This window comes from Rhinolophus sinicus, linkage group LG17 (genome assembly GCF_036562045.2).
Source record: "Rhinolophus sinicus isolate RSC01 linkage group LG17, ASM3656204v1, whole genome shotgun sequence".
Classification (NCBI taxonomy): Eukaryota; Metazoa; Chordata; class Mammalia; order Chiroptera; family Rhinolophidae; genus Rhinolophus; species Rhinolophus sinicus.
The window spans coordinates 26,319,632-26,334,592 of record NC_133766.1 but is presented as its reverse complement, the minus strand read 5'-3'; positions in this window follow the sequence as shown (position 1 = coordinate 26,334,592).

The following is a 14,961-nucleotide window of genomic DNA, read 5'->3' as shown; positions in this document are numbered from 1 at the left end:
TGTTGGGCTCTGGCTCTCGCTCAGGAGCTCTCTCCCGCGTGCCAGCCCCTCTTTCTCTGTCTCTGTCCATGTCTCTCTGTATGTCTAGGTACATCGCTGCTCCCTCTTACTCCTCCTCCCGTTCTGTCTGTCGGTCCCTGTCCCAGGGACTCTAGTCCCTCTGCCCGCACAAGAACGCAGGATAGCCAAGAAGGAACACCAACAGAGCCACGGATAGGGGCCTATAGCACTATGTCTCACGGGCGGCTGGCACGCAAGCCGGAGCTTCCCGATCCCCAACCTGCCGGCCGATTCTCTGCCAACCCACCGACACACCGCCCGTCGACCCACCAAGCCGGCCCACTGCAATCCGCCCTCTGCAATTTGCAGTCCACCATCCGCGCTTCCTAGCTTGGCCACGCAGCTCCTCCGGTGGCCAATGGCCAACTGGCAACAGCTGATGGCCAAGCGGTCACAGCTGATGACCATGCAGCCCCAAGCAGCCCAGAGCCTGGAGAGTGCTCTCTGGGAGTCTGTCCCCACAGTCCCCGTCTGTCTCTCTCCGCCTCTCTCTTGCTCCGTCTCTGGCCTTCTCTCCTCTCTCTCACCTCCCTGGGTCAGGAGAGGTGACGTGTCCCTCCCGCCTGCTGACTCGAGGCCCAGACTGAAGGCTTGACGAAGGGTGGCTGCAGACTGGAGCTGCTGCACCCTGGTGGCGGGTGGCTCTCCTGGCTTTGGGCCACAGGCCAGGGCCAGGGCCTGGGTTGCATGTCCCTAGGGCCGGAGGGACTGAGAGGACCCTGCCCCCTCGGTGGCCCTGAGGGGTGGGGACAGCACAGCAGCAAGGGGGTGTGCGGTTGTGGGGCTGGGGGAGATGAGAGGGCTTGGGGCGGGGTAAAGCCCTTGGGGCCTGGGAGTCCCAGGATGCCAGGGCGCCCAGACATATGTCACAGTCAGGGAAGTGACAGAGGCCCGTGGAGCCACTGGGGGCGCGAAGGGGCCTCGCCAGGAGTAGCCCGTCGCCCACAGCGGGCGTCCGGAGGAGGCGGGGAGCGGGCGGAGGCGCTCAGGCAGACATGCTCGCCACCCGAGCGGCCCAGCAGCATGGCGCGTGCTCAGAGGCAGGTCGGAGCAGGCTCTTGGAGTGCGGAACCGGGTCCCAGCGCCTAAGGCCATACCACCCTGAACGCGCCTCTGATCGGAGCTAAGCAGGAGGGGCCTGGTTAGTACTTGGATGGGAGACCGCCTGGGAATACCTGTAGGCTTTGCTCGCCTCTCCTTTGCGCCACCGCCCGGCCTGGCTCCCTCCGAACCCCTGCCGCCCCTTGCCCCTCTGCAGCCGCCCAGGCAGCCGAAGGTCCCCTGGCCAGAGGAGGGTCAGCCTCCCAGCACTACAAGCTGCATCCCGCACACCAGGCCTGTCGGCCAGGGCTCCCCCACTGCCTCTTCTTAGTGCTCTTCGCGAGGCAGGCCGTCAGCCTGCAGCAGTCCGCGCCTCGGTCGCCGCTGCCGCCACCGCGGCCCTCTCGCTCCCGACCCTGCCGCCGCCGCCCCCAACGCCCAAGCCCAGGGCTGCCTGCCAGGCCTCCACCAGGCTCTCTCCATCCCAGGACGTGCCGGTCCTTTGCACCTCGGCCCGAGCCCAGGCATCCCTGCGCCTGCCCGGGACCCGACACACAGGATCGGCGTGTCCTCGGGCAGGGACGCCCAGCCCCACCGGAGTCTTCTGTCTCCGCTGGCAGGCACCTCGCCCCACACCCCGCGCCTCCTCCTCCCACAAGAGCCAGGAGCCCTCCCTTCCCGCCGCCACGGTGTCCCTGAAACACAGGGCACAAAGAGCCGGGACAAACCAGGGGCGGCGGGAGCAGCACCCCAACACACCACGCCCATCGACTCCAGGAGACCACAAGGGAAGAGCAGGCACGCAGGCACACCCTCACAACCAGGGTGCCTGGGGCTGCCACTCTCCTCCCGCGGCGGCCTGGGCGGGCTCAGAGCCCACTGGCCCTCCGGAGACCCTGGCATCCCGCCCGGGGCTTCAATGGTGACTGCCAACGCCAGGGCAATGCCTCCTTAGCGGAGCCCAGCCCGGGCACGACCACACTCCGGTGGAGAAGCTGCCACTTCAACACAGCCTCAGTGCGTCTGTCCCAGTCCGTGTGCCCGCCTGGGTCCCTCCCACCCTCCCCACCCCATGTCTGTCGGGCTCTGTGACGTGCCTGTTGGGCTCTGGCTCAGGAGCTCTCTCCCCGCGTGCCAGCCCCCTCTTTCTCTGTCTCTGTCCATGTCTCTCTGTATGTCTAGACACATACATGTACATATACGTGTATATTTCCATCTCGCTCCCTCTTACTCCTCCTCCCGTTCTGTCTGTCTGTCCCTGTCCTGCGGGGACTCTAGTCCCTCTGCCCGCACAAGAACGCAGGATTTGGCGAGGCCAAGAAGGAACACCCACAGAGCCACGGATAGGGGGCTCATAGCACCATGTCTCACGGGCGGCTGGCTTGGAGACACGGCAAGCCGGAGCCGCCCGATCCCCAACCTGCCGGCCGATTCTCTGCCAACCAACAGACCCCCCTGCCGACCCACCAAGCCGGCCAACTGCAGTCCGCCCCTCTGCAATTTGCAGTCCACCATCCGCTAGCTTGGCCACCTCCGGTGGCCAATGGCCAACTGGCAACAGCTGATGGCCAAGCGGTCACAGCTGATGTCCATGCAGCCCCACGCAGCACCCCTCCACGCGAGGCCCAGAGCCTGGAAAGTGCTCTCTGCAGTCTGTCCCCACAGTCCCGTCTGTCTCTCTCCGCCTCTCTCTTGCTCCATCTCTGGCCTTCTCTCATCCTCTCTCTCACCTCCCTGGGTCAGGAGAGGTGACGTGTAGCCAGTGAAGTGAGCAGTGATCGGGCCGGTCGCTGACGAGGCGCCCAGAAAGAAGGCTGTGACGAAGGGTGGCTGCAGACTGGAGGTGCTGCCCCTGGTGGCGGTGGCTCTCCTGGCTTTGGGCCAGTGGGTGGGGCCGGCCAGGGCCAGGGCCTGGGTTGCATGTCCCTAGGGCCGGAGGGGACTGAGAGGACCCTGCGACCCCTCGGTGGCCCTGAGAGGTGGGGACAGCACAGCAGCAAGGGGTGTGCGGTTGTGGGGCTGGGGGAGATGAGAGGGTTGGGGTAGGGGCGGGTAAGCCCTTCGGGGCCTGGGAGTCCCAGGATGCCAGGGCGCCCAGACATATGTCACAGTCAGGGAAGTGACAGAGGCCCGTGGAGCCACTGGGGGCGCGAAGGGGCCTCGCTGCGGCCAGGAGTCGCCCGTCGCCCACACCAGCGGCGTCCGGAGGAGGCGGGGAGCGGGCGGGAGGCGCTCAGGCAGACATGCTCGCCACCCAGCGGCCCAGCAGCATGGCGCGTGCTCAGAGGCAGGTCGGAGCAGGCTCTTGGAGTGCGGGAACCGGGTCCCAGCGCCTAAGGCCATACCACCCTGAACGCGCCAGATCTCCTCTGATCTGGGAGCTAAGCAGGGAGGGCCTGGTTAGTACTTGGATGGGAGACCGCCTGGGAATACCTGTAGGCTTTGCTCGCCTCTCCTCGCCGCCGCCCGCGTGGCTCCCTCCGAACCCCTGCCCTTGCCCTCTGCAGCCGCCCATCCAGCCGAAGGTCCCCTGGCCAGAGGCGGTCAGCCACCCGACACTACAAGCTGGCAGCCCGGCCGCACACCAGGCCCGTCGGCCAGGGCTCACCCCACACCCTCTTCTTAGTCCTCTTCGCTGATGCAGGCCGCCAGCAGCAGTTAGCCGAGCCTGTGTCTCCGCCGGCAGGCACCTCTCCCACACCCCCGCGCCCCTCCCATCGCCCACAAGAGCCAGGCCTCCCTTCCCGCCGCCAGTGGCCCCAACACACAGGGTACAAAGAGCCGGGACAAACCAGGAGCAGCACCCCAACACACGCACGCCCTGGACTCCAGGAGAGACCACCACAAGGGAAGTGCAGGCACGCAGGCACACAACCCTCTCAACCAGGGTGCCTGTGGGCTGCCACTCTCCTCCCGGGCGCCCTGGGGCTCAGAGCCCACTGGCCCTCCCGCCCGCCAGGCTTGGTGACTTTCAATGCCCGGGCACTGCCTCCTTAGTGGAGCCCAGCCACGGGCATGACCACACCCGTTGAGAAGCTGCCACTTCAAAGCAGCGTCAGTGCATCTGTCCCAGTCCGTGTGCCCGCTGTGCGTCCCTCCCTCCCCTCCCCATGTCACTCGGCTCTGTGACGTGCCTGTTGGGCTCTGGCTCTCGCTCAGGAGCTCTCTCCCCGCGTGCCAGCCCCTCTTTCTCTGTCTCTGTCCATGTCTCTCTGTATGTCTAGGTACATCCAGGTACATATAGGTGTATATTTCCATCTCGCTCCCTCTTACTCCTCCTCCCGTTCTGTCTGTCGGTCCCTGTCCTGCGGGGACTCTAGTCCCTCTGCCCGCACAAGAACGCAGGATATGGCGAGGCCAAGAAGGAACACCAACAGAGCCACGGATAGGGGCCTATAGCACTATGTCTCACGGGCGGCTGGCTTGGAGACACGGCCGGAGCCCGATCCCCAACCTGCCGGCCGATTCTCTGCCAACCCACCGACACCGCCGTCGACCCACCAAGCCGGCCCATCCTCTGCAATTTGCAGTCCACCATCCGCTTCCTAGCTTGGCCACCGCAGCTCCTCCGGTGGCCAACTGGCAACAGCTGATGGCCAGCGGTCACAGCTGATGACCATGCAGCCCCAAGCAGCCCAGAGCCTGGAGAGTGCTCTCTGAGTCTGTCCCCACAGTCCCCGTCTGTCTCTCTCCGCCTCTCTCTTGCTCCGTCTCTGGCCTTCTCTCATCCTCTCTCTCACCTCCCTGGGTCAGGAGAGGTGACGTGTAGCCAGTGAAGGGCCCGGAGATCGGGGCTCCGCCAGGCCCAGACTGAAGGCTTGTGACGAAGGGTGGCTGCAGACTGGAGCTGCTGCACCCTGGTGGCGGGTGGCTCTCCTGGCTTTGGGCCAGTGGTGGGGCCGGCCAGGGCCAGGGCCTGGGTTGCATGTCCCTAGGGCCGAGGGGACTGAGAGGACCCTGCGACCCCTCGGTGGCCCTGAGGGTGGGGACAGCACAGCAGCAAGGGGTGCGGTTGTGGGGCTGGGGGAGATGAGAGGGCTTGGGGTAGGGGGCGGGGTAAAGCCCTTCGGGGCCTGGGGAGTCCCAGGATGCCAGGGCGCCCAGACATATGTCACAGTCAGGGAAGTGACAGAGGCCCGTGGAGCCACTGGGGGCGCGAAGGGGCCTCGCTGGGCCAGGAGTCGCCCGTCGCCCACAACAGCGGCGTCCGGAGGAGGCGGGAGCGGGCGGGAGGCGCTCAGGCAGACATGCTCGCCACCAGCGGCCCAGCAGCATGGCGCGTGCTCAGAGGCAGGTCGAGCAGGCTCTTGGAGTGCCGGGGCCGGGTCCCAGCGCCTAAGGCCATACCACCCTGAACGCGCTCTGATCGCTAAGCAGGGAGGGGCTTGGATGGGAGACCGCCTGGGAATACCTGTAGGCTTTGCTCGCCTCTCCTTTGCGCCGCCCGCCTGGCTCCCTCCGAACCCCTGCCGCCTTGCCCCTCTGCAGCCGCCCAGGCAGCCGAAGGTCCCCTGGCCAGAGGAGGGTCAGCCGCCCAGCACTACAAGCTGGCATCCCGGCCGCACACCAGGCCTGTCGGCCAGGGCTCCCCCACTCTCTTCTTAGTGCTCTTAGGCAGGCCGTCAGCCTGCAGCAGTCAGCCGCCTCGGTCGCCGCCGCCCGCCCAGGGCGCTCCCGACCCTGCCGCCGCCGCCCCCAACGCCAAGCCAGGGCTGCCTGCCGCAGGCCTCCAGGCTCTCTCCATCCCAGGACGTGCCGTTGCACCTCGGCCCGAGCCCAGCGCCCATCCCTGCGCCTGCCCGGGACCCACACCTGTCCTCGGGCACGCCCACCCGCCGCCCCACCAGTCTTCTGTCTCCGCTGGCAGCCCACACCCCGCGCCCCTCCGTCTCCCACAAGAGCCAGGAGCCCTCCCTTCCCGCCACGGTGTCCCTGACACAGGGCACAGAGCCGGGACAAACCAGGCCGGAGCAGCACCCCAACACACCCCATCGACTCCAGGAGACCCACAAGGGAAGAGCAGGCACGCAGGCACACCATCCTCACACAGGGTGCCTGGGGCTGCCACTCTCCCCCAGGGGGGTCCGGGGCTCAGAGCCCACTGGCCCTCCGGCCCTGGCCCCGCCCGGGCTTCAATGGTGACTGCCAACGCCAGGGCAATGCCTCCTTGGAGCCCAGCCCGGGCACGACCACACTCCGTGGAGAAGCTGCCACTTCAACACAGCCTCAGTGCGTCTGTCCCAGTCCGTGTGCCCGCCTGGGCGTCCCTCCCACCTCCCCACCCCATGTCTGTCGGGCTCTGTGACGTGCCTGTTGGGCTCTGGCTCAGGAGCTCTCTCCCGCGTGCCAGCCCCTCTTTCTCTGTCTCTGTCCATGTCTCTCTGTATGTCTAGATACATACATGTACATATACGTGTATATTTCCATCTCGCTCCCTCTTACTCCTCCTCCCGTTCTGTCTGTCTGTCCCTGTGGGGACTCTAGTCCCTCTGCCCGCACAAGCAGGATATGGCGAGGCCAGAAGGAACACCAACAGAGCCACGGATAGGGGCTCATAGCACCATGTCTCACGGGCGGCTGGCTGCGGCAGCCGCCGATCCCCAACCTGCCGGCCGATTCTCTGCCCAACAGACCCACCCTGCCGACCCACCAAGCCACTGCAGTCCGCGCCTCTGCAATTTGCAGTCCACCATCCTGCCCGCAGCCGGTGGCCAATGGCCAACTGGCAACAGCTGATGGCCGGTCACAGCTGATGTCCATGCAGCCCCACGCAGCACCCCTCCACGCGAGGCCCAGAGCCTGGAAAGTGCTCTCCAGTCTGTCCCCACAGTCCCCGTCTGTCTCTCTCCGCCTCTCTCTTGCTCCATCTCTGGCCTTCTCTCATCCTCTCTCTCACCTCCCTGGGTCAGGAGAGGTGACGTGTAGCCAGTGAAGTGGGAGATCCCGCCGGTCGCTGACGCCCAGAAGGCTGTGACGAAGGGTGGCGGCAGACTGGAGGTGCTGCCCCTGGTGGCAGGTGGCTCTCCTGGCTTTGGGCCAGTGGGTGCCAGGGCCAGGGCCAGGGCCTGGGTTGCATGTCCCTAGGGCGGAGGGACTGAGAGGACCCTGCGACCCCTCGGTGGCCCTGAGAGGTGGGGACAGCACAGCAGCAAGGGGTGTGCGGTTGTGGGGCTGGGGGAGATGAGAGGGCTTGGGGTAGGAAAGCCTTCGGGCCTGGGGAGTCCCAGGATGCCAGGGCGCCCAGACATATGTCACAGTCAGGGAAGTGACAGAGGCCCGTGGAGCCACTGGGGGCGAAGGGGCCTCGCTGCGGGCCAGGAGTCGCCCGTCGCCCACAACAGCGGCGTCCGGAGGAGGCGGGAGCGGGCGGGAGGCGCTCAGGCAGACATGCTCGCCACCCGAGCGGCCCAGCAGCATGGCGCGCTCAGAGGCAGGTCGGAGCAGGCTCTTGGAGTGCGAGCCGGGTCCCAGCGCCTAAGGCCATACCACCCTGAACGCGCCAGATCTCCTCTGATCTGGGAAGCTAAGCAGGAGGGCCTGGTTAGTACTTGGATGGGAGACCGCCTGGGAATACCTGTAGGCTTTGCTCGCCTCTCCTTTGCGCCGCCCCGGCGTGGCTCCCTCCGAACCCCTGCCGCCCCTTGCCCTCTGCAGCCGCCCATCCAGCCGAAGGTCCCCTGGCCAGAGGGCCAGCCCGCACTACAAGCTGGCAGCCCGGCCGCACACCAGGCCCGTCGGCCAGGGCTCACCCCACACCCACTTCTTAGTCCTCTTCGCTGATGCAGGCCGTCAGCCAGCAGCAGTTAGCCGAGCCTGTGTCTCCGCCGGCAGGCACCTCTCCCAACACCCCGCGCCCCCATCGCCCACAAGAGCCAGGAACCTCCCTTCCCGCCCAGGTGGCCCCAACACACAGGGTACAAAGAGCCGGGACAAACCGGGGAAGGAGGGAGCAGCACCCCAACACACCGCACGCCCTAGGACTCCAGGAGAGACCACCACAAGGGAAGTGCAGGCACGCAGGCACACAACCCTCTCAACCAGGGTGCCTGTGGGCTGCCACTCTCCTCGGGCGGGGGGTGTTCCCTGGGAGAGGCTCAGAGCCCACTGGCCCTCCCGCCCGGCCCGGGGGCTTCAAGGGTGACTTTCAATGCCCAGGCACTGCCTCCTTAGTGGAGCCCAGCCTCGGGCACTACCACACTTCAGTTGAGAAGCTGCCACTTCAAAACAGCCTCAGTGGGTCTGTCCCAGCCCGTGTGCCACTTGTGCGTCCCTCCCGCCCTCCCGCACCCCATGTCTCTCTGGCTCTGTGACGTGCCTGTTGGGCTCTGGCTCTCGCTCAGGAGCTCTCTCCCCCGTGCCAGCCCCTCTTTCTCTGTCTCTGTCCATGTCTCTCTGTATGTCTAGGTACATACAGGTACATATAGGTGTATATTTCGATCTCGCTCCCTCTTACTCCTCCTCCCGTTCTGTCTGTCGGTCCCTGTCCTGCAGGGACTCTAGTCCCTCTGCCCGCACAAGAACGCAGGATATGGCGAGGCCAAGAAGGAACACCAACAGAGCCACGGATAGGGGCCTATAGCACTATGTCTCACGGGCGGCTGGCTTGGAGACACGGCCGGAGCGCCCGATCCCCAACCTGCCGGCCGATTCTCTGCCAACCCACCGACACACCGCCTGCGACCCACCAAGCCGGCCCACTGCAATCCGCGCCTCTGCAATTTGCAGTCCACCATCCGCGCTTCCTAGCTTGGCCACCGCAGCTCCTCCGGTGGCCAATGGCCAACTGGCAACAGCTGATGGCCAAGCGGTCACAGCTGATGACCATGCAGCCCCAAGCAGCCCAGAGCCTGGAGAGTGCTCTCTGGGAGTCTGTCCCCACAGTCCCCGTCTGTCTCTCTCCGCCTCTCTCTTGCTCCGTCTCTGGCCTTCTCTCATCTCTCTCTCACCTCCCTGGGTCAGGAGAGGTGACGTGTAGCCAGTGAAGGGCCCGGAGATCGGGCGGGGCTGTCGCTGACGAGGGTCGAGGCCCAGACTGAAGGCTTGTGACGAAGGGTGGCTGCAGACTGGAGCTGCTGCACCCTGGTGGCGGGTGGCTCTCCTGGCTTTGGGCCAGTGGGTGGGGCCGGCCAGGGCCAGGGCCTGGGTTGCATGTCCCTAGGGCCGGAGGGACTGAGAGGACCCTGCGACCCCTCGGTGGCCCTGAGAGGTGGGGACAGCACAGCAGCAAGGGGTGTGCGGTTGTGGGGCTGGGGGAGATGAGAGGGTTGGGGTAGGGGGGGTAAAGCCCTTCGGGGCCTGGGGAGTCCCAGGATGCCAGGGCGCCCAGACATATGTCACAGTCAGGGAAGTGACAGAGGCCCGTGGAGCCACTGGGGGCGCGAAGGGGCCTCGCTGCGGGCCAGGAGTCGCCCGTCGCCCACAACAGCGGCGTCCGGAGGAGGCGGGGAGCGGGCGGGAGGCGCTCAGGCAGACATGCTCGCCACCCGAGCGGCCCAGCAGCATGGCGCGTGCTCAGAGGCAGGTCCGGAGCAGGCTCTTGGAGTGCCGGGAACCGGGTCCCAGCGCCTAAGGCCATACCACCCTGAACGCGCGGATCTGATCGGAGCTAAGCAGGAGGGGCCTGGTTAGTACTTGGATGGGAGACCGCCTGGGAATACCTGTAGGCTTTGCTCGCCTCTCCTTTGCGCCACCGCCCGGCCTGGCTCCCTCCGAACCCCTGCCGCCCCTTGCCCCTCTGCAGCCGCCCAGGCAGCCCAAGGTCCCCCTGGCCAGAGGAGGGTCAGCCGCCCAGCACTACAAGCTCGCATCCCCCGGCCCACACCAGGCCTGTCGGCCAGGGCTCCCCCACTGCCTCTTCTGAGTGCTCTTCGCCGAGGCAGGCCGTCAGCCTGCAGCAGTCAGCTCGGTCGCCGCCGCCGCCACCGCCATCGCAGGGCCCCTCTCGCTCCCGACCCTGCCGCCGCCGCCCCCAACGCCCAAGCCCAGGGCTGCCTGCCGGCGCAGGCCTCCACCAGGCTCTCTCCATCCCAGGACGTGCCGGTCCTTTGCACCTCGGCCCGAGCCCAGGGGACGCCCATCCCTGCGCCTGCCCCCGGGACCCGACACACAGGATCGGCGTGTCCTCGGGCAAACGGGACGCCCACCCGCCCCGCCCCACCGGAGTCTTCTGTCTCCGCTGGCAGGCACCTCGCCCCACACCCCCGCGCGCCCCTCCCGTCTCCCACAAGAGCCAGGAGCCCTCCCTTCCCGCTGGCCACGGTGTCCCTGAAACACAGGGCACAAAGAGCCGGGACAAACCAGGGGACGGCGGGAGCAGCACCCCAACACACCACGCGCCATCGACTCCAGGGGAGACCCCCACAAGGGAAGAGCAGGCACGCAGGCACACCATCCTCACAACCAGGGTGCCTGGGGGCTGCCACTCTCCTCCCGCGGGCGGGTGCCTGGGCGGGGCTCAGAGCCCACGGGCCCTCCGGAGACCCTGGCATCCCGCCCCGGGGGCTTCAATGGTGACTGCCAACGCCAGGGCAATGCCTCCTTAGCGGAGCCCAGCCCCGGGCACGACCACACTCCGGTGGAGAAGCTGCCACTTCAACACAGCCTCAGTGCGTCTGTCCCAGTCCGTGTGCCCGCCTGGGCGTCCCTCCCACCCTCCCCCACCCCATGTCTGTCGGGCTCTGTGACGTGCCTGTTGGGCTCTGGCTCAGGAGCTCTCTCCCCGCGTGCCAGCCCCCTCTTTCTCTGTCTCTGTCCATGTCTCTCTGTATGTCTAGATACATACATGTACATATACGTGTATATTTCCATCTCGCTCCCTCTTACTCCTCCTCCTGTTCTGTCTGTCTGTCCCTGTGCTGCGGGGACTCTAGTCCCTCTGCCCGCACAAGAACACAGGATATGGCGAGGCCAAGAAGGAACACCAACAGAGCCACGGATAGGGGGCTCATAGCACCATGTCTCACGGGCGGCTGGCTTGGAGACGGCCGGAGCCGCCCGATCCCCAACCTGCCGGCCGATTCTCTGCCAACCAACAGACCCACCCTGCCGACCCACCAAGCCGGCCAACTGCAGTCCGCCCTCTGCAATTTGCAGTCCACCATCCGCTTCCTAGCTTGGCCACCGCAGCTCTGCCGGTGGCCAATGGCCAACTGGCAACAGCTGATGGCCAAGCGGTCACAGCTGATGTCCATGCAGCCCCACGCAGCACCCCTCCACGCGAGGCCCAGAGCCTGGAAAGTGCTCTCTGCAGTCTGTCCCCACAGTCCCGTCTGTCTCTCTCCGCCTCTCTCTTGCTCCATCTCTGGCCTTCTCTCATCTCTCTCTCACCTCCCTGGGTCAGGAGAGGTGACGTGTAGCCAGTGAAGTGAGCAGTGATCGGGCGGGACGCCGGTCGCTGACGAGGGCGAGAACCCAGAAAGAAGGCTGGTGACGAAGGGTGGCGGCAGACTGGAGGTGCTGCCCCTGGTGGCGGGTGGCTCTCCTGGCTTTGGGCCAGTGGGGCCAGTGCCAGGCCAGGCCAGGGCCTGGGTTGCATGTCCCTAGGGCCGGAGGGACTGAGAGGACCCTGCGACCCCTCGGTGGCCCTGAGAGGTGGGGACAGCACAGCAGCAAGGGGTGTGCGGTTGTGGGGCTGGGGGAGATGAGAGGGCTTGGGGTAGGGGGCGGGTAAAGCCCTTCGGGCCTGGGAGTCCCAGGATGCCAGGGCGCCCAGACATATGTCACAGTCAGGGAAGTGACAGAGGCCCGTGGAGCCACTGGGGGCGCGAAGGGGCCTCGCTGCGGGCCAGGAGTCGCCCGTCGCCCACAACAGCGGCGTCCGGAGGAGGCGGGAGCGGGCGGGAGGCGCTCAGGCAGACATGCTCGCCACCCGAGCGGCCCAGCAGCATGGCGCGTGCTCAGAGGCAGGTCGGAGCAGGCTCTTGGAGTGCCCGGTCCCAGCGCCTAAGGCCATACCACCCTGACGCGCCAGATCTCGTCTGATCTGGGAAGCTAAGCAGGGGGGCCTGGTTAGTACTTGGATGGGAGACCGCCTGGGAATACCTGTAGGCTTTGCTCGCCTCTCCTTTGGCGCCGCCGCCCGTGGCTCCCTCCGAACCCCTGCCGCCCCTTGCCCCTCTGCAGCCGCCCATCCAGCCGAAGGTCCCCTGGCCAGAGGGCGGTCAGCCACCCGACACTACAAGCTGGCAGCCCGGCCGCACACCAGGCCCGTCGGCCAGGGCTCACCCCACACCCACTTCTTAGTCCTCTTCGCTGATGCAGGCCGTCAGCCAGCAGCAGTTAGCCGAGCCTGTGTCTCCGGGCAGGCACCTCTCCCACACCCCGCGCCCCTCCCATCGCCCACAAGAGCCAGGAACCTCCCTTCCCGCCGCGCGGTGGCCCCAACACACAGGGTACAAAGAGCCGGGACAAACCAGGGAAGGAGGAGCAGCACCCCAACACACCGCACGCCCTAGGACTCCAGGAGAGACCACCACAAGGGAAGTGCAGGCACGCAGGCACACAACCCTCTCAACCAGGGTGCCTGTGGGCTGCCACTCTCCTCCCGGGGGCGGTTCCTGGGGCTCAGAGCCCACTGGCCCTCCCGCCCGGCCGAGGGCTTCAAGGTGACTTTCAATGCCCGGGCACTGCCTCCTTAGTGGAGCCCAGCCACGGGCATGACCACACTTCGGTTGAGAAGCTGCCACTTCAAAGCAGCGTCAGTGCATCTGTCCCAGTCCGTGTGCCCGCTTGTGCGTCCCCCCCCCCCCCCCCCCCCACGTCACTCCGGCTCTGTGACGTGCCTGTTGGGCTCTGGCTCTGGCTCAGGAGCTCTCTCCCGTGCCAGCCCCCTCTTTCTCTGTCTCTGTCCATGTCTCTCTGTATGTCTAGGTACATACAGGTACATATAGGTGTATATTTCGATCTCGCTCCCTCTTACTCCTCCTCCCGTTCTGTCTGTCGGTCCCTGTCCTGCGGGGACTCTAGTCCCTCTGCCCGCACAAGAACGCAGGATATGGCGAGGCCAAGAAGGAACACCAACAGAGCCACGGATAGGGGCCTCATAGCAGCATGTCTCACGGGCGGCTGGCTTGGAGACTCGGCAAGCCGGAGCCGCCCGATCACCAGCCTGCCGGCCGATTCTCTGCCAACCAACAGACCCGCCAAATTACCGACCCACCAAGCCGGCCAACTGCAGTCCGCGCCCCTCTGCAATTTGCAGTCCACCATCTGCGCTTCCTAGCTTGGCCACCGCAGCTCCTCCGGTGGCCAATGGCCAACTGGCAACAGCTGATGGCCAAGCGGTCACAGCTGATGACCATGCAGCCCCCAAGCAGCCCAGAGCCTGGAGAGTGCTCTCTGCGAGTCTGTCCCCACAGTCCCCGTCTGTCTCTCTCCGCCTCTCTCTTGCTCCGTCTCTGGCCTTCTCTCATCCTCTCTCTCACCTCCCTGGGTCAGGAGAGGTGATGTGTAGCCAGTGAAGTGACCAGTGATCGGGCGGGACGCCGGTCGCTGATGAGGGGCGAGGGCCCAGACAGAAGGCTGTGTGACGAAGGGTGGCGGCAGTCTGGAGGTGCTGCCCCCTGGTCGCGGGTGGCTCTCCCTGGCTTTGGGCCAGTGGGTGGGGCCGGCCAGGGCCAGGGCCTGGGTTGCACGTCCCTAGGGTGGAGGGGACTGAGAGGACCCTGCGACCCCCTCGGTGGCCCTGAGTGGTGGGGACAGCACAGCAGCAAGGGGGGTGTGCGGTTGTGGGGCTGGGGGGGGATGAGAGGGGTTGGGGTAGGGGGCAAAGCCCTTCGGGGCGTGGGGAGTCCCAGGATGCCAGGGCGCCCAGACATATGTCACAGTCAGGGAAGTGACAGAGGCCTGTGGAGCCACTGGGGGGCGCGAAGGGGCCTCGCTGCGGGCCAGGAGTAGCCCGTCGCCCACACCAGCGGCGACCGGAGGAGGCGGGGAGCGGGCGGGAGGCGCTCAGGCAGACATGCTCGCCACCCGAGCGGCCCAGCAGCATGGCGCGCGCTCAGAAGCAGGTCGGGAGCAGGCTCTTGGAGTGCCGGGAACCGGGTCCCAGCGCCTAAGGCCATACCACCCTGAACGCGCCGGATCTCGTCTGATCTGGGAAGCTAAGCAGGAGGGGCCTGGTTAGTACTTGGATGGGAGACCGCCTGGGAATACCTGTAGGCTTTGCTCGCCTCTCCTTTGCGCCCGCCCGGCCTGGCTCCCTCCGAACCCCTGCCGCCCTTGCCCTCTGCAGCCGCCCAGGCAGCCGAAGGTCCCCTGGCCAGAGGAGGGTCAGCCGCCCAGCACTACAAGCTGGCAGCCCGGCCGCACACCAGGCCTGTCGGCCAGGGCTCCCCCACTGCCTCTTCTTAGTGCCTTCGCTGAGGCAGGCCGTCAGCCTGCAGCAGTCAGCCGAGCCTGCTGTCTCCGCTGGCAGGCACCTCTCCCCACACCCCGCGCCCCTCCCATCTCCCACAAGAGCCAGGAGCCTCCCTTCCCGCCACGGTGTCCCCAACACAGGGCACAAAGAGCCGGGACAAACCAGGGACGGAGGGAGCAGCACCCCAACACACCACGCGCCATCGGACTCCAGGAGAGACCACCACAAGGGAAGAGCAGGCACGCAGGCACACAACCCTCACAACCAGGGTGCCTGGGGCTGCCACTCTCCTCCCGCGGGCGGCGGCTCAGAGCCCACTGGCCCTCCGGCCCTGGCCGGGGCTTCAATGGTGACTGCCAACGCCAGGGCACTGCCTCCTTAGTGGAGCCCAGCCCGGGCACGACCACACTCCGGTGGAGAAGCTGCCACTTCAACACAGCCTCAGTGCGTCTGTCCCAGTCCGTGTGCCCGCCTGGGCGTCCCTCCCCCTCCCCACCCCATGT